Below are 21,146 nucleotides of genomic sequence, written 5' to 3'. Positions count from 1 at the left end.
AATATTTATCAGCTGCTGACTATGTGTCTTTGTTACACTAAGATCTGTGAAGAATAAGAAAGTTTTCTTAGGGGGCATATTAATGTTAGAAAGGTTTTCTAATGCTAATTTCTAAAGCTTGTCAGAGTTGTCCACAGTTATGAGAATGATGGTAAAATCTATCTATCTCTGTATCTATCACACCACACACTATGCCATTCCACACTCCAGGTTAGAAAAAGTAGTGACTGAAATTTACGTCACAAAATTCCACTGTGAATTCTATAATCGGATTCAAGGACCTGTGTTGGGTTACTGACGAGCTGGAAAAAACTAATACAATATCCTTTGTTTAACGACGCAAATACTGCAAACATATTTTAAGTCAAGGAAAAACTACTACATTACTATGTTTTTAAAAATAAACTCTCTTCAAGCTTTGTGACTTTCCAGAACCCTCAAGAGCATATGTTTGTTTCAATGAAAGGTACATGAACTCTTTATGGTTTTTAAATATAGGTTGTGCAGACCTGCATATTAAGATAAGCATAGCATCCTTTCAAAATTAAATGTTATTTCCAGTGGAATTTTTGCTCAATGTGAATAATGAGGTAAGCTCAGCATTATAGGAATTATAGTGTCCCTGATTTAAATAAGTGCAAGCAAGGTATCTTTAATTATATATTTGAAATGGTTTAGGGAATTTTTCATTGCAAAGCAATAAAGGTGGACTATTTGTGCCATGTACTGTTTCCTCCCTAACATAATTCTGAAATATAAACTTTACAAGGTTGTTTTCTGTGGTGTGGAAAACCAGTGTTTCTATGAGATAAAAACATGGAACTAATTGTTTATGTTAGAGCCTTTAAGACTGGTGCTATTTTACATGCAAATTTACTAGAGTAATTTGTTTTACATGTGTATTAAGCCAAAAGGATCAAATTATCTGAGTGGTTTGAACTAAGATGATAGACCAGTTCATTCTATTTCGAAAAGAATTTGCGATTCAGCACTTTATACAAATCTAATTGAAATGTATTCATGCCTCTGTAAAGCAGTGATAAACTTAATAAATGAGGACAGTTATTATGCACCCATAAAATATCAAAACCCAGGAAATTATAAAACTGTTATCAGCGTGACTGTTTAAAATAACATAACTAGCTCTAAAGCTGGGTCAAAATAATTATTCCATCTGTCAGAAGGGCACTCTAGTAGAATGAACCACATTTTTCTGTCAACAGATTAAGTTTCTTTATAGGATGACAATAAGAGATGTTATCAGCATCTGAACCGTGTATCATGGATTACAGTTTCAGGAGGGTCATTACCACCTGAACCAGGGCAAGCATCAATTCTCAGGCCAACACACAAGACTACTGGTTTATAATCTGCAACAAACAGGTCTGTGGTCCTTTATGAAGTGAAGTGCTTTGCTGTCACTGCAGTGAAAGAAGTAAAATAGCCTTTTTGATCATGAAATCATGTGTCATTTAATATTATATGAGTAGTTATTTTCAACTGTTTTCCTTTTCTCCCTTCTTTTTGGTCAATGCTAAAGTGAGCTTTTTCCTGAAGAACCTGCCTGCAGTACAAGAGTGGTTTCTGGGGGCAACTTAGCAGGACCTGGATCCTAGGCACATTTTTCTGTTATATAAGAGAATGTAGAAAAATTTTTTTACAAGATTCTAACACCCTAGACGACATTTCATATCACTATTGTAACAGGGTATTTTTTTAAGAGCCTCTTAATGCTCTTTGGTTTTCTTACAATAATCCCCTTTTTAAAAAATGTTGAATCTAACTCAACAGCTCTACAAGAAACTTTTGACTTGCTAACAAGATAAATAAAGGGTGCTTCATATTGAAGACCTCAATGAACAAAGTGCAGTTTGCAAATGTTTACCTTTTCAGCAAGCTTAGAAATATTTTCAAGTGAAAGCTTTGGGTAATAGTTTTGTAATGTGGGGGAAAATATAAACTCAGTTCACTATAAATTTCTATTTTCTTTCTATTCGTTCATCCAAGTACAGAATTCTAATGGCCAGTTTGTGACCTTTCTGTCTAGAATAGGAAACAACTTCCCTGTTAAGAGCAGAACACTGCAGTTGAGGTCTAGATAGCCATGATTATAAAAGGCTGAATTACTTATTTTATGTGAATGATGTACTAAAATCTTCATATACATCAACTTTGGGGATAGGTCTGAAAGGTTGTTGCTGAACCATGCAAAGACGCAGGGATTCTTGGCCTCCGGAATAGAATTCAATCCAGGGCCAGAGACGAGGCTTGATCGCTCAGAGCTTTTGTGTAATAAAGTTTTATTAAAGTATAAAGGAGACAGAGAAAGCTTCCGACATAGGCAACAGAAGGGGACAGAAAGAGTACCCCCTTGCTAGTGTTAGCAATGTAGTTACATACTCTCCGATGAATCCAAAGAATGTCTGGAGGTTGTAAAGACCTCACCAGACCTACTCCCATAATTTACATTTTAAGATAACAGGATTAGCCAGAAGGTTTAATCCAGAGACTGTCTTCAGGCAGGATACATTATTGTTATATAATCTTAAGGAATGTAGAGGAAAAAAGTTTGTCCTTTCTTCCTCCTTGAGAATTTCAGACCCCTCTCTCCTTGAGGACCCCTAGACTTCTTATCAACCTGCCTAGGAAATGACTCTCAGGTCTACCTCAAAATGTTGGAAGAACATTTGAGCAGAACCTACTTGTTAGAAACTCCTATTTTAATTCTTTTTTTAATGTTATCTTGGGACAAAAAATGAAAGCCTCAAAGCATATACACATATGAGTCCTGGAAACAAATAATAAATGCAACCAAAAATGGGTCAGATTATCATTCTCATGGTGCTCCAGGCAGCATCTAATTATAATGGGTTTTTTGATGTGTTTTGTTTTCTTTTCTTATCACACATATTGATATATTCTTGTCCAGGAAAAAGGAACTCATAAAATAAGTGTTTAATTCTAATGTGCAATAGATGGAAGGAATTTTGGGGTTCTATACATGCCTATCGGAGAAGGCAATGGCACCCCACTCCAGTACTCTTGCCTGGAAAATCCCATGGACAGAAGAGCCTGGTAGGCTGCAGTCCATGGGGTCGCTAAGAGTTGGACACGACTGAGCGACTTCACTTTCACTTTTCACTTTCATGCACTGGAGGAGGAAATGGCAACCCACTCCAGTGTTCTTGCCTGGAGAATCCCAGGGATGGGGGAGCCTGGTGGGCTGCCATCTATGGGGTCGCACAGAGTTGGACACGACTGAAGTGACTTAGCAGCAGCAGCAGCATTCAGTTCAGTTCAGTTCAGTCGCTCAGTCGTGTCCGACTCTCCGCGACCCCATGAATCACAGCACGCCAGGCCTCCCTATCCATCACCAACTCCCCGAGTTCACTCAAACTCATGTCCACAGAGTCGGTGATGCCATCCAGCCATCTCATTCTCAGTCATCCCCTTCTCCTCCCGCCCCCAACCTTTCCTAGCATCAGAGTCTTTTCCAGTGAGTCAACTCGTCACATGAGGTGGCCAAAGTATTGGAGTTTCAGCTTTAGCATCAGTCCTTCCAATGAACACCCAGGATTGATCTCCTTTAGAATGGACTGGTTGGATCTCCTTGCAGTACATGTCTATAAAAGACAAAGTGACCTCCAAAGTTACACTCTAGCTCTGTTTCGGTGAGTCTATGAGTTTTGATTAATGAAAATGGGCAGGAGAGGGCCATATAAGCAACCTCAGTGTCAGTTAACAATGTATTTGCTCTCTGTATGCAAGGACATGATTGCAGGCCTTGCCCCAAGCACACATCTCCATGATTCCAAGACTGTGAGGTGTTACTTACACCTATGGAAGAGCAGTGAAAACAATGATAAGAACTCAGACCTTCGTGATGTCAACATTGTCTAAACAAATTCCTGTTTAAATAATCATGAGTAGAAAACACCAATTCTTGGATGACAAAAACTGTTTGAAAAATAGAAAACTGAGCTTTGTCTTTTTATAATTTGTTTTCATGGCAGTGCCTAAATTAATGTACTATTCTACACTTGTTCACATGATCTCAGATAAAGATATTTATCCATCATTTTCACCTGTGTCCTCCACTTTAATAGTGAGTAACATTTAAGAGGTTTTGATAAACTTCTACAGACAAAAGCAAGCAGAACAGCAAAAGCGCTCTTAACGTTGTAAATGATGAAACTTCCTTTCATAGTTATATCAATAAAAAACAAGATATTCTTATAATCCAGTCATGCCAAGTCTAGACTGAAACTCCAAACAGGATAGCCAATGTGGAAATGTAAAGCTAAGTGTTGGTTTCAAAGCACAGTAGAGATGTTTAAGACATATTTTTAAAATAGATTTGTAGGGACTTCCCTGGTGGTCTAGTGGTTAAGACTCTATGCTCCCAATGCAGGAGGCACAGGTTCCATTCAGGGTCAGGAAACTAAGATCCAGCAAGCTGTGTGGTGCAGCCAAAAAAAAAAAAAAAAATAGATTTGTAACATTGGGAGAACTTGAAGAAGCAAATGCTCTATTGAAAACTTCATCTATATACATGAAGAGAAACAGAGAACAAAAAGCAGATGGAAAGACAAAGGCTGGAAACAGCAGGAAAAAAACTTGATTGTTAAGATAATAGTAAGGTTTTGAATGAAGCAAGAAGGCAAAAACCCAAAGCTGTTATTACAGTCAAGATCCCTCTTCTCTAGGCTGTTGGTTTTATTCTTGGCTCCTCAGGCCATACCCATCTGATTAGTTATAAAGGTTACAATCCTAAACCAAAATTTGTCTCAAAGTTCTCATCCAGTAACCCGCTAGAAACTGTGAAGACTTCCGAGACCTAGAGATAGATATCAAAGCTTTAGAACTATATCATAAGAAATCTTTTCTCATTTTATTCATGTGAGAAAAGAAGTAATAATTATGTTTTTGCCTTTAGCATTGTTTTTAATTCTCAGAACTTTTTGGTAACATATGGAGTTTGTTTTAGTTATGAAAATTAACCGTGTTTATTTTAATTGCCAGATAATATAAAATTCAATGAATATTTTTTCCCCATAGAATGTGGAAATTTATGCTGTCTAACCATGTGAAATACGAACTATTCCTTTGGCTATTCATCTACTGGCTTGGGCATGACTTTTATTTTAAATGCTAATTTTCAGAATCCTTTCGGAGGGTGTTGTTACTTCATCCCATAGTCCTGAGAGATTTGTACGGTGTCTGTAAAAGTCTGAAGTGTGTGTAGGTTTTTTTAAGTATCACATATAATTAAGATTAAATATTCACATTATCATGAGCCTGTTCTTACAGATATAAAGCAAAGAAAATTCCCAATGGACAATACTTCAGAAAATATTTGCATCCTTAACTTTTATAGCATTAAATCTGTCTTACTGAGTTAAAGCTAAAATTGGTTTAGTGACCAACTTTGAATACCATAAATAAATAAATCAAAAACATCACCTAAAAGATAACTAATTGAGCAAGAGAAAGAGATAAACGACATAAATTATAAGTTACTGATTTCATTTTCATATTTTAACTAGTTACTCTGCCAGTAGTAAGACTAGTTGACTCACTGGAAAAGACTCTGATGCTGGGAAGGGTTGGGGGCGGGAGGAGAAGGGGACGACCGAGAATGAGATGGCTGGATGGCATCACCGACTCTGTGGACATGAGTTTGAGTGAACTCCGGGGGTTGGTGATGGACAGGGAGGCCTGGCGTGCTGTGATTTATGGGGTCGCGGAGAGTCGGACACGACTGAGCGACTGAACTGAACTGAACTGATGCATACATATTGCCATTGTTTAAAAAAGACATGGTTCAAAGCTCTTTAAGGAAATTTAATACTTTATGGGCTTAAAATTATGAAATCTTTATCCCAGAAAAACTGGAAAACAAAAAATTAGAACACTTTGTCTTTTCTAATGCTATAATTCTGTATTATTTGGTTAACTCTTTAGTCTTCATGTCGTCCTCAAATGTTTAATTGCTGGTGTGTATTACTCGCTCAGTTGTGTCCAGCTCTTTGCAACCCCATGGACTGTAGCCTTCCAGGCTCCTCTGTCCATGAAATTCTCCAGGCAAGAATACTGGAGTGGGTTGCCACTTCCTTCTCCAGGGGATCTTCCTGAACCAGGGACTGAATCTGGGTCTCCTGCATTGCAGGCAGATGCTTTACTGTCGAAGCTACTAGGGAAACCCTTTAATTGCTAGAGATAGCAATAAACATTGACTCAATCTGTAACTTACATAATCCTGGAAAAAATTGCTCAGAATAGCTAATCTATAACTTGGCAGTGGAAACACTTGAAGAAGATGCACTAATCTAATTAAGATTTTAGAGTATGTTCACTATATAGAGATCAATTCAACAAATACAGTCTGAACATCATCCCCAATAAAGCACAGTACTGAGTCCTTTCAAGATGCACAGCAAATGAAATCCTTGCCCTCAAGGAGCTTAGGTTATGTGTGTACATTAGAAGGGAGATCTGTGCTTCTACTAAAGTTATTTTGGCTCAGACAATTTTATACAGGAACATTAAACCTCATAAATGTAATGCTTTTTCCCTTTAAGAACAGTAAAACTAAAGACATTTATAGGGAAACACTGCAATTGTATTTAAAAACAATTGAAATTACTTAAAAGTGAAGACACCATTAAATACTATTAACATGAAACTATACTATTAGAGTCCTCAAATAAAGAGATATGTCCACATTGTTAACTGCAATTCAGGAGGAAAATGACACTTTTAAGAAGCCAAATTATTTCAGTTAAAAAATATTTTAAAAATAATTCTAAAGAATTTCTTTTAAACAAAAAGTTAACAAAACATGTATCAATCTGAATGTTTTCTGAGGGTACTTAAATTTATTTTTTAATCTGGTGACTTAATATGAGAAATGCTATTAAATGCATCCCACCTTCACCATAGGGTCTCAAATGACTTAAAGGAAGAATGGTACTTTATTCATCTTCTTTTTGTCAGTCCTTAGCATGGAGACTTGTACATAGTAGGAAAGAAACAAAAGTTGCTCAATGTTAGAACTACTTCTAATATTATCCATTTGGTCACCTGCAGAAATATTTTCACATGCTCAGTGTCCCTTCCACTTTCTACCATCCCTAACAGCAATTCTCAGATGTTGCTACTGCTGTACAGAAGGATGCGGGAGAAGCAGGGTAAACTTGTGGGAGCACAAACAAAAAAGAAAATTGGTCAGGTTTTACAAAGGATCAGCAGAGTGATGGCAAGCCTCTGGCAGCTACTGTGATATCAGATGGGTGGAAAATGCTCATCACCATTTCTATTTTCTGAATGATGCTATTCATTGAACTCTCAAATTTAAATAATCACATACCAGCTAAAGATATGAGCAACTCATCCAACAGGGCAGTACTAGCGATAATTAATATACAATAAATTTTAATAAATATTTAAATGAGTGAATAAACGAGAAGAGAGATACAAAATGAAATCAGTCATAAAATTAGTATAGAGTGGCACAGGAAAAGAAGTCAGGTGGTAGAGGGCCAGAGGTAAGATACAGGGCCATCAAAAATCACATATGGATACAACTGGATTTCAGCTACACTACTGGCTAGCTGACTTGGTACAGAGCACTGCCTATAAAAAGGCAGACAGTAGCTCTGTGCCTTTACACAGCTGCCACCTTTCTTCTGGAAAGGACCAAACACTCATTGCTTATGTAGTCTTAGATCTTTATCTCAAGCATTATCTTCTAGAAATTTCCTGTAATGACCTGACTCCTTCTCTTGCTTTAGTACTTATATGTTCTACCAGTCATTAGAAATTCTGATTCTGTCGCCTTATTTTTTTAGTGCTCTATTTATTGGGTATCTTCTATATCATATCCACTAGGTACTGGGTTAGAAAAGTGAACAAAAAACTTACTGTCCAGCACAGCAATACACTATAATGTAAGCCTTTGTTTTCTATGTTATTTTCTTTGTTTCACAAGAATTGTCTTAACAGTTAAATGAGTTTTATAAGTATTGCTGCCTTAGTAACTATTTAAATGATAGGTACGTGATAGAGGTTAGAATTATTTAGCAATTTCCTAAAAAGCACATGGAACATCAGGAGAAATTTTGTTTCTAATGAGGGGGATAAAAATGGACTAGTTTTCTCCATTATATATTAAATGTGAGGGATCTTCATGCAAATGTTAGACTGTAATTCCTCTCTACATCTCCTAACATAAGATCTCAATTCACTTACTGAAACAATTGACTAATTGTAAATGAAATTAATAGTCTAGATAAATTCCATGTAATAGCTATAATATCCTTACACAACTACCTTATAAAATCCAAAGGCTGTTTTTAGTGCATTAATGAAATTCTCCTTTCTGAGAAAATTAGGAAATATGATTTTTAATTTAAAAAATAATAAACACAATCCTTTTTCTCAAGAAATAAACCTGGTTTAGTGTTTTGCCTCTATGGTATGAAAAGACAACTTTTTATACTTAAAAGATAGCTGGGAAAATATTTTGAGATTCCCAATGAAAGGCTAATAGCGAAAACACACCTACCCTCAAATTAAGCAATATATAATAATGGTTAATTAAATGAGCTTCAGAATCCAGCAGCTTGAGTCTGAACTTCATGTCATTACTCACCACCTGGGAAACTTGGACACTTCCCTTGACTTTACTAAGCCGTGGCTTTCCTGTCTGTTGTCTGTGGTGAAAGTGCAATGGTGAATTAAGCATTTTTCTCAGTCTCTAACAGAGTAAGGGCTTAATAAATGCTACACATCAGTATCACGTGTTTGTTCAAATGACAATATTCCCACTGAGTGGTGCCAACTTTGAAAAAAAAAGTTATAGGATAGTTCACTATACGACTCCTAAAATCTCCCACTGATTAATAATAAAATTTTATTTTTGATTAATAATTTCAGCTTCAAAATGTAAGTTTTTTTGTCTCTCACATAAAGAAATAGTCAAGCTTAACATAAAAAATGCTTTGGGGATGCATTAAGCAGATCTTTATACCCATGTCTGGAAAAATAACCTTTTAATTAAAGTTATTATTGCATACTTTTTTTTGCCTGATTTCAATTATAATTAATAGTGCTAAATAATTCAAGAAAATTAACCATGAAAAGAGTAGTGAAATTATAAGCAGTGGGGTAGGTGAGCAAGAATAGGCTTGGAATGCATCAAAGTACCTAAATTAACTTCTCAACTCAGGTGAATGCCTTGTGTACTCTGCAGCGAGACCTGACTCCCACCATCACAGAAATATGCCAACTAGGAGCAGTTCTCATTTGCCTTTATCTCTCTGCTCCGTGACCCTCTCTGACTTCTCCTTGAAACATCCTTTGAACATAACCTGATTCTCACTCAATTCAATTCTCTTTCCTTCAGCCTCCCTGTATTCTGAATCTTTTTTAGATTCTGTTTTATCCCCACCTTTTGCAGGTCTATTTTCAGCCTCCTCTTTGGTCCCTCTACATTTTTTCGATTACAATTACTAATTATACATTCATAACTTCCATTTATTTTAAAAAGACTTCAGCCACCTCATCACTTCTGTCTTTTCTGTTTAGATATTTGATGACACCCAGAGTCAAGGAATGCTGGGAAATACCTCTAGCTGAAAGGTCAAGAGCCCAAGAAAGACTTGAGAGAATTTTTTTTTTTTTCTTTCGAGGAAGAGCCAATACAATGACTAGTCTTTACTGGGAAGAAGGAACTTTACAGCACATTTTGAAAGAGTTAATGCAGGGCTCAGCAGGCCAACTGGGAGGCACCAGCTTGTGGTTCCATATTTAGGGCATCTTTGAGTCTTAACACTGTGCAGGTTTTCTTCATAGTTGCATGCCACTACTCACCCGCTGGTGATGCAGGAGACTAAATTAGGATCTGCTTTGTACCCAAAGCTGCCTTTGGGACGAGCACATTGAATGGGTCTCATCCCTTCTGTGACTTTCTCCAGACCAGTTGTCTGCTCACCATTAGCAGGAACGCCATCTCCGTAGGCCTTCAAGTGCATCATGGTAAGTCCACCTGGCCCATGGGGCCTCAGGGCCGTCACCAGCCGGTGTTCCAGCTCTGCAAAGTAACCCTGACTGGCTTTCTTTCTAAGGAAAAGAGTGAATGAAGTGTGCTGACCTCTAACCCTCACCTTGGTTCTCAGTTTCCCTTCCGCTGAGGCTGAAGCCCTACTAGCCCTCCCTTTTTCCAGAACAAATTACTACACAGAACCCTTGAATGGGTTCCTGCTACCTGTTTTTGGCTTCTTTTCTTACTTACTTATCATTTAAAGTATCTTCAGAAGGACTGTACCATAATTTGTCACAAAAAAGTGACAAACAAAAAGTTATTATGTTCACAGGAAAAGAACGGAATAAAGCAATAGGGATAAACTTGATATGTGTAAGGAAAAACAAAACCTTAAACATTGGAAGAATAACCAGAATTCCATATTTTCTTGCAAGTCAACAACAAAGAGCTTTAAAGAAGACATCCACAGGTAAGTAAAGATGTGTTATATTTTAGTATTGACATATAAGCAAAACTGATAACTATAACAGGCAAAAAATGCAATTGAGAGGACATTACTAAACCTCAGTGGTGATAATAGGAAAGAGGAAGAATTAGAAGTTATAGATGCAAGACAAATTACTATTGGAAATGAGAGAAGGGTCATTGCTACAGGTCTCATGGACATTAAAAAGATAATACAAGAATATAACCACAAACTTAATAATTTAGGTGAAATGGGACAATTCTTTGAAAGACACAATGTACCAAAACTCACACAAAGAGATTAATAGGCTTGCATCAAATAACTAAATTGAATCAACAATGAGTAACCTTCTAAAACAGAAAGCATTCAGCCCAGGAGGTCTCAATGGTTAATTCTACCAAACATTTAAAGAAGAAATGATCCAGTTCTCCACAATTTGCTCCAAAAAATAGAAGCAGAAGGAACCCCTCCTAACTTATTCAATATGAGGTCAGCATTATCCTAATACCAGAGAGACATAAGAAAGAAAAACTCAGAACAATATTCCTCATGAATATACATGCAAAATTCTCAATTAAATATTAGAAATTGAATCCAAAAAAGTATAAAAATAATTCTACACAACAATCATACCTGGAATCTATTCCAGGTATGCAAGGTTGGTTTGATACTAGAAAATCAGTTAGTGTAATCCACTATATCAACAGCATAAAGAAATTATAGATGTAGTAAACAACATGATAATGATGATTTTGGGGGAGGGAACTTTGGGATTATCTCAAAAGAATACACCCCTAGAGAACTCCACAGATCACTAAGTTTGGCCAGCTCATGGGAAAGAAGAAAAACACCCATTGGTTCAAACGACTTAGAGGTAAGTTTGAGATTCCAGACTTCACTCTTAATGTAGCAATATAATATTTTACAAAACCTTAATCTTACTTTGTAATGGTAAATAGCTAAATATTATAGTCATGTGCACTCCACAGAATTGTAAAAGCAAAATGATTATACTTATGAAATCATTTTGAAAATCAAAATGTAAGCTAATATGTTTTAACATAAAATATTCAGATTTTGGTTTCAGGAGGTACAACATTAGCAATTATGAGCTTTCTATTAAAAATGTGACCAAATAATCTATAAAGAAAGCTAAGTATAGGGTATGTGAGGCTGGGCTAAATTTACAAAGTTAACATTTGTAATATAAAATGAAATTTGAAATTCACTGGGTTGAAATATAATTAATATCATATGACTAGAGGGGAAGAGAATAAAAAAGATACGTGAAATTTTAAAAATATTCCTCTCATTTTAAGAATGATTCCAGTAAAAAGAATGAATTATCATATTCTAAATGTAAACTCAAGTCCCTCAAATATGAAACCTGAACTAAAATGAAATCTCCATTTTTATCAGTGGGTAGACAGAGTTTCTGCTTTAAAGTTCATTTTTTTAATCTTGTGCAAAAGCAAAATATTTATACACCACTATACATTTTCCATAGCCTTCTACTTTTCTGTATTTATCTCCTTTTTTGAGCACATAATGTATTTCCATCTACTGAAAAAAAAACTGTCTCAAATATTACTACTGATTGAACTAAATTTGGCTTTTATACAAAGCCACATGGGAAAAGAATACTAATAAAGTCATCGGCGGTGGAGAAACTACAACCATTTGTCATTTGCCAAGCTACGTTTACACTCTGGCAGAGAAGGACTATAAGGTAACTTTTTCCTAAAACTGCTTATCATTACCAGCACAAGGAACTTTCTCCAGATCCTTAATAAGTTATATACAAGCTGAAATGATGTCCTTTTTCAAACCTTAACCCTGTTTCATATCTATTTATTCAAGCACTGGCTTCATTCAGAGTTAGAAGGAAGAAGGCAAGGCAGCAAATGATATCATTTCAGCTTCACAATAAATTATACACCTGTCAAATCTCCACATTCTATAAAACTGTATCACTCTGGAAGCACATGAGAGTTCTCAATTTTTTCCCATTATTCTTCCATTTAACTTATAAAATATAGATGAAAAATATTTTTTTTTGCATTTAGTGAATCCCTGTTATGATTTCTTGGTTAAAAATACAAAATTTAGAAACTCTTAATGAATTTATGGAAAAGTACATGCCCACTAAAATATTACAGTAATAATGTAGTTTTTTTCAATGAAGTAACTCTTAAAGTGAAACAACCACATTCCAAAATATTCATCACAGATCCAATGAGCACTAGAAACTCCGCATAGCAAGACATATCAAAACTGTACCCAGGTCCTTGGGAACTTACCATCCAGTTAAGGTAAGTTATATAGTAGTAATAACAACGATAACAGCAAAGCAAATATATGTAATACAATCTAGTACATGAGTATATAATGATTACTATATGTCAGGTATATGTCTAAGTCCCTTACCTATACTAACTCCTTTAATACTTACAATAACCCTACAGAATGGGTAAAACTATTATGAATCTGCATCTCCCGCACTGGCAGGCAGGTTCTTGACCACTGGGAAGCCTTTTGGGTGTATTATCCATATAAATATATCACAGGCACCTCAAATTCAACATGCCACTTTGACATTTTATAAAAACATTTTTCATGTGTTCACTTGCTTTCTCTCTCCCTGACTAGTACGTTAGCTCCACGGAACAAGATCTTGCCTGTTAGTCTATGGTTATATCCCTGGTGACCAGGCATGGTGCCAGGCATATAACAGGGGCTGATTTATTTGCTAAATGCTGAATACTTACGTATATAAAGGAATGAAAGTCTAAATTTGGCTCAACTTCTTTCCCCCACCAAACAAACAGCAAAAACAACAAAGGCTTGACAGTCTTGATAACATGCTCCCTATTTCTGGTGTTACACACGTGTTCAGGCGAAAGACCTAGAAATCACCTTTGCTCCCTTCTTTTCATCACCACTGTCCATACATACAATCATGCAATTGTCTTGCTCCTTGCAATTATCTAATTCTTCCACTTCTGTTTTCACTTCCATTATTGTATTTCTGACTACCACATATTAATATTTTGCTGGGAATAATGCTATAGACTCTTTACACATCTGCCCCTGACTTTTTTCCAGTCCACTCTCCCCACTGGCGTTCATTATTGTTTCTAGAATACAAATCTGATTACATCGTTCTCTTATTCAGAATATCTGATAGGTTCCCAGTGTCTTCAGGATGAAGTACAAGTTCCTTAACACCACTTAGAATGTCTTTCATGGTCTAGTCACTGCATAAGGCTATAATCTCAGCCTCACAACAAACCCTTCACTTCTTGGCAGCCTAAATTTTACATTAATGAAACTCATTGAGTTTGTCAAATAAATTTCTTCTCTTGTTCCCTTGGGTTTCTTCAAATAATCATACAACCTGAATCTCTCCTTTTCCCCTTTTACCTTCTTCCGTAATATTTATCATTCAGGTCTTGGCTTTAATATCTCCTCTTTTAGAAGGTTTCCCGTAATTCCCAAATGATGTTATCTGCTTCATTATGTTCTCTATTCCTACTGCTGCTGCATTCTGTATCACCTTCTTCCGGGAACTGCTACAGACGGTTTAGAGCTTCCCAGGTGGCTTGGTGGGTAAAGAAGCCACCTGCCAATGCAGGAGATGGAAGAGATCTCCTGGGTGAGGGAGATCACCTGGAGGAGGACGTGGCAACCAACTCCAGTATTCTTGCCTGGAGAATCCCCAAGGACAGAAGAGCCTGGTGAGCTACAGTCCATAGGGTCACAAAGGACACAACTAAGTGACTAACACACACAGATGACTTAAGATACCTAAGTAAATCATGCTCATCACCATATTATAATAAAGAAGTCTCCTAGCTGGCTCAACCACCCCAGGGCACTGTTTCAACTCACCCTGTACACTAGCACCTACCCATCCATGTGCCTGCTTGTTGAACAATCAGATTTTAAAGGAAAGACGTGATTGATCAAGCTTATTCACGGATTCTCTCCTCCTTCCTCAGAACCAAGCATCTGTGAGTTTATGTTGCTCACTAATGCAGGGAGATCTGAGGAGCTGCTGAGTTTGCATCACAGAAGTGTACATGCCCAAGTATATACACATCTTTTCATCAACTTACACAATTCTGGAATTCCAGGATAAAGTCCCAGAATTTATCCCCCAACTGTGTCCTTTAACAAACATTTACTGAATGAAGGACATCCAAACAATACACTACACTACCCTCCAGAACTCAGATGGGTCCTTATTTAGACATCAGTACTAATATTCCTTTTTAGTGATATAAAACAGCTGCATAATCCCTAGGAACTCTCTAGAATATCATTTATTTAATCATTTTCACTATACTTATCACCACCTGAAATTATCCTGTTCATGTATTTGGTTACTTGTCCATTGCCTCTCCGCTCCCCGTCATTATCAAGTAAACTTTTTGATAGCAGGGAGCTCATATGACTTTCTCACTGTTCTACTGCTAGTCTCTGCAAAAATAATTGGTATGTAATAGGTGACCATTAAATATTTACTGAATTAGGGAGAGGATAAATGAATAGATTCAATGGATATTGTGAAAACACTATACTCTGTATTTGGAGAGGTTCTTAATGTGCAAACTAGGACACAACGAGGGTACGTCATATCCAGGAGGAGGTAACTTGAATTAACAAATTGGTATTCCTTCTCGAATTCTAAGAAGTTTTTTCAGGTTTAGAAGTAGTTAACTTGCATAAATATTGTGAAAGGTAGAATTATAATCTCAAAGTCAGTTCAGTCAGTCAGTTCAGTCGCTCAGTCGTGTCCAACTCTCTGCGACCCCATGAATCACAGCACGCCAGGCCTCCCTGTCCATCACCAACTCCCGGAGTTCACTCAAACTCATGTCCACAGAGTCGGTGATGCCATCCAGCCATCTCATTCTCCGTCGTCCCCTTCTCCTCCCACCCACAACCTTTCCCAGCATCAGAGTCTTTTCCAGTGAGTCAACTCATCGCATGAGGTGGCCAAAGTATTGCAGTTTCAGCTTTAGCATCAGTCCTTCCAATGAACACCCAAGATTGATCTCCTTTAGAATGGACTGGTTGGATCTCCTTGCAGTACAAGGGACTCTCAAGAGTCTTCTCCGGCACCACAGTTCAAAGGCATCAATTCTTCGGTGATCAGCTTTCTTCACAGTCCGACTCTCACATCCATACATGACCACAGGAAAAACCATAGCCTTGACTAGACAGACCTTGGTTGGCAAAGTCATGTCTCTGCTTTTTAATATACTGTCAAGGTTGGTCATAACTTTCCTTCCAAGGAGTAAGCGTCTTTTAATTTCATGGCTGCAGTCAGCATCTGCAGTGATTTTGGAGCCCAAAAAAATAAAGTCTGACACTGTTTCCACTGTTTCCCCATCTATTTCCCATGAAGTGATGGGACCAGATGCCATGATCTTTGTTTTCTGAATGTTGAGCTTCAAGCCAACTTTTTCACTCTCCTCTTTCACTTTCATCAAGAGGCTTTTGAGTTCCTCTTCACTTTCTGCCATAAGGGTAGTGTCATCTGCATATCTGAGGTTACTGATATTTCTCCCAGCAATCTTGATTCCAGCTTGTGCTTCTTCCAGCCCAGCGTTCCTCATGATGTACTCTGCATAGAAGTTAAATAATCAAGGTGACAAGATACAGCCTTGACGTACTCCTTTTCCTATTTGGAACCAGTCTGTTGTTCCATGTACAATTCTGACTGTTGCTTCCTGAGCTGCATACAGGTTTCTCAAGAGGCAGGTCAGGTGGTCTGGGATTCCCATCTCTCAGAATTTTCCACATTTTATTGTGATCCACACAGTCAAAGGCTTTGGCATAGTCAATGAAGCAGAAATAGATGCTTTTCTGGAACTCTCTTGCTTTCTCCATGATCCAACAGATGTTGGCAATTTGATCTCTGGTGCCTCTGCCTTTTCTAAAACCTGCTTGAACATCTGGGAGCTCACGGTTCACATATTGCTGAAGCCTGGCTTGGAGAATTTTGAGCATGACTTTATTAGCGTGTGAGATGAGTGCAATTGTGCGGTAGTTTGAGCATTCTTTGGCATTGCCTTTCTTTGGGATTGGAATGAAGACTGACCTTTTCCAGTCCTGTGGCCACTGCTGAGTTTTCCAAATTTGCTGGCATATTGAGTGCAGCACTTTCACAGCATCATCTTTGAAGATTTGAAATAGCTCAACTGGAATTCCATCACCTCCACTAGCTTTGTTCATAGTGATGCTTTCTAAGGCCCACTTGACTTCACATTCCAAGATGTCTGGCTCTAGGTCAGTGATCACGTTATCGTGACTATCTTGGTCATGAAGATCTTTTTTGTACAGTTCTTCTGTGTATTCTTGCCACCTCTTCTTAATATCTTCTGGTTCTGTTAAGTCCATACCATTTCTGTCCTTTATCGAGCTCATCTTTGCATGAAATGTTCCCTTGGAATCTCCAATCTTCTTGAAGAGATCTCTTGTTTTTCCTATTCTGTTGTTTTCCTCTATTTCTTTGCATTGATCACTGAGGAAGGCTTTCTTATCTCTCCTTGCTATTCTTTGGAACTCTGCATTCAGATGCTTATATCTTTCCTTTTCTTCTTTGCTTTTCACTTCTCTTCTTTTCACAGCTATTTGTAAGGCCTACTCAGACAGCCATTTTGCTTTTTTGCATTTCTTTTCCATGGGGATGGTTTTGGTCCCTGTCTCCTGTACAATGTCACAAACCTCTGTCCAGAGTTCATCAGGCACTCTATCACATCTAGACCCTTAAATCTATTTCTTACTTCCACTGTATAATCATAAGGGATTTGATTTAGGTCATATCTGAATGGTCTAATGGTTTTCCCTACTTGCTTCAATTTCAGTCTGAATTTGGCAATAAGGAGTTCATGATCTGAGCCACAGTCAGCTCCTGGTCTTGTTTTTGCTAACTGTATACAGTTTCTCCATCTTTGGCTGCAAAGAATATAATCAATCTGATTTTGGTGTTGACCATCTGGTGATGTCCATGTGTAGAGTCTTCTCTTAAGGCAGATTCAAATCTATAAAGTATCAACATACTTTTAAAGGTAAAAAATTAGAAATTAAATTATATCTTGATTTGAAAGAATGTCAGTTAAGGGTTTACATCTCTTCATTAGTAAGGAAGCAGGTACCACTCCCACTGGTTTTGTACGTTACTCATACACACAAAAACAAATTAACTGGAAAGAACCCTTCTAACTTATCTATCAGTCCCTAACTTAAATCAAAATCTTCTGGCTCGTGTGCAGAAAACTTCATCAAGATCCTACTCAGTATCTCCACAATGTCTATAAAAGATCTATGCTGGATGAGTTCAACTCAGAGTCACAGAGAACACCATTTGGTCTCCAGCCATCGTCTGCACCTTAGTATTGACCAAGGCTCCTGAAATAAGCACTGAGGTTCAGAACCACTCATAAAGAGTCTTTCAGAAATCTCCATTGCCCTGCTATGTCTTATTCCACGCCTGCTTGCACCTTATCTAGCACTGTATCTATTCTAACTGAATGGTTCTTAAAATGATGAAGGAGAACACCAGCTAATAATAAGGTCCTTGACCATGAATACTTCCGTTTGCAGAGAACAGAAGAGTAACTGAGCTGATCAATATTATAGTCTCAACTGCACTACACCTGGACAGTATGATGCTGCTAACTGGCGTATAGAAGCATCATTCTAAGTGCTAAGTAATAGGAAGACTATGTCTGTCATTAATTATGAGTTGGAATTCACACTGTGCAGGGTGCTATTCAAAGGCACTACATTCTTATACAACTTAAATCACAGTTTTATTTTAGAACAGGGACTCTGCTTTCTGACTAGGTTTAGAAAGAACATGACACAGTGTGAAAGTGGACATTTACTAAATACTCCTTTCTGCACCTGCACACAAGGAGCAGGTAATAAATGCTGCTGTCTAACTTGATAATGATGATGCCTGGCACAGTGGAGACACAATTAATGAATGTTCTTTGATTGATGATGAGACAAGCCGTACAAACATGGATTTTTCTCTTTTGTCAGTTTTCCCCAAATAGTTCTGAACAAAAGCAAAATGTGCTCCAGCCGCAGCAGAAAGCTGAGACAACAGAATCTTTCTTGTTTCACCTTAATAATATTTACATATCAGTTACTATATACCAGGCACTGTTTACCCCTTGAAGCCACCCTAATAAATAATAACGATGATAATAACGTGCTATTATGATTTCTGCTTTTACAGATGAACAGAAAACACAGAGGAGACTATCTTGTCCAAGGTCACTTTCCCATTTCAGTAGCTTTCTCTTCCGGCCTCTTATGTACAGTGCTGCAGGGCTTCCTTGGTGGCTAGGAGGGTAAAGAATCTGCCTGCAATGCAGGAGATCAAGGTTCGATCCCTGCGTCAGGAAGTTCCCCTGGAAAAAGGAATGGCTAATGACAGGATGATTTCTGTTCGTTTCCAAGGCAAACCATTCAATATTACAGTAATCCAGGCCTATGCCCCAACCAGTAATGCTGAAGAAGCCGAAGTTAATCGGTTCTATGAAGACCTACAAGACCTTTTAGAACTAACACCCAAAAAAGATGTCCTTTTCATTATAGGGGACTGGAATGCAAAAGTAGGAAGTCAAGAAACACCTGGAGTAACTGGCAAATTTGGCCTTGGAGCACGGAATGAAGCAGGGCAAAGGCTAATAGAGTTTTGTCAAGAGAATGCACTGGTCATAACAAACACCCTCTTCCAACAACACAAGAGAAGACTCTACACATGGACATCACCAGATGGTCAACACCGAAATCAGATTGATTATATTCTTTGCAACCAAAGATGGAGAAGCTGTATACAGTTAGCGAAAACAAGACCAGGAGCTGACTGTGGCTCAGATCATGAACTCCTTATTGCGAAGTTCAGACTTAAATTGAAGAAAGTAGGGAAAACCACTAGACCATTCAGATATGACCTCAATCAAATTCCTTATGATTATACAGTGGAAGTGAGAAATAGATTTAAGGGACTAGATCTGATTGATAGAGTGCCTGATGAACTCTGGACGGAGGTTCGTGACATTGTACAGGAGACAGGGACCAAGACCATCCCCATGGAAAAGAAATGCAAAAGAGCGAAATGGCTGTCTGAGGAGGCCTTACAAATAGCTGTGAAAAGAAGAGAGGCGAAAAGCAAAGGAGAAAAGGAAAGATATAAGCATCTGAATGCAGAGTTCCAAAGAATAGCAAGGAGAGATAAGAAAGCCTTCCTCAGTGATCAATGCAAAGAAATAGAGGAAAACAACAGAATAGGAAAAACAAGAGAGCTCTTCAAGAAAATTAGAGATTCCAAGGGAACATTTCATGCAAAGATGGGCTCGATAAAGGACAGAAATGGTATGGACCTAACAGAAGCAGAAGATATTAAAAAGAGGTGGCAGGAATACACAGAAGAACTGTACAAAAAAGATCTTCACGACCAAGATAGTCACGATAACGTGATCACTGACCTAGAGCCAGACATCTTGGAATGTGAAGTCAAGTGGGCCTTAGAAAGCATCACTACGAACAAAGCTAGTGGAGGTGATGGAATTCCAGTTGAGCTATTTCAAGTCTTGAAAGATGATGCTGTGAAAGTGCTGCACTCAATATGCCAGCAGATTTGGAAAACTCAGCAGTGGCCACAGGACTGGAAGAGGTCAGTCTTCATTCCAATCCCAAAGAAAGGCAATGCCAAAGAATGCTCAAACTACCGCACAATTGCACTCATCTCACACGCTAGTAAAGTCATGCTCAAAATTCTCCAAGCCAGGCTTCAGCAGTATGTAAACCGTGAACTCCCAGATGTTCAAGCAGGTTTTAGAAAAGGCAGAGGCACCAGAGATCAAATTGCCAACATCCGCTGGATCATGGAGAAAGCAAGAGAGTTTCAGAAAAACATCTATTTCTGCTTTATTGACTATGCCAAAGCCTTTGACTGTGTGGATCACAATAAACTGTGGAACATTCTGAAAGAGATGGGAATCCCAGACCACCTGACCTGCCTCTTGAGAAACCTGTATGCAGGTCAGGAAGCAACTGTTAGAACTGGACATGGAACAACAGACTGGTTCCAAATAGGAAAAGGTGTACGTCAAGGTTGTATATTGTCACCTTGCTTATTTAACTTATATGCAGAGTACATCATGAGGAACGCTGGGCTGGAAGAAGCACAAGCTGGAATCAAGATTGCCGGGAGAAATATCAATAACCTCAGATATGCAGATGACACTACCCTTATGGCAGAAAGTGAAGAGGAACTCAAAAGCCTCTTGATGAAAGTGAAAGAGGAGAGTGAAAAGGTTGGCTTGAAGCTCAACATTCAGAAAACAAAGATCATGGCATCTGGTCCCATCACTTCATGGGAAATAGATGGAAAAACAGTGGAAACAGTGTCAGACTTTATTTTTTGGGCTCCAAAATCACTGCAGATGCTGATTGCAGCCATGAAATTAAAAGACGCTTGCTCCTTGGAAGGAAAGTTATGACCAACCTTGATAATATATTAAAAAGCAGAGACATTACTTTGCCAACCAAGGTCCGTCTAGTCAAGGCAATGGTTTTTCCCGTGGTCATGTATGGATGTGAGAGTTG

The sequence above is a fragment of the Moschus berezovskii genome, chromosome 26, assembly GCF_049115385.1.
Source record: "Moschus berezovskii isolate FMDL1 chromosome 26, NW_MosBer_1.0, whole genome shotgun sequence".
Classification (NCBI taxonomy): Eukaryota; Metazoa; Chordata; class Mammalia; order Artiodactyla; family Moschidae; genus Moschus; species Moschus berezovskii.
The sequence above is the reverse complement of the archived record's forward strand: the minus strand, read 5'-3'. Positions refer to the sequence as shown.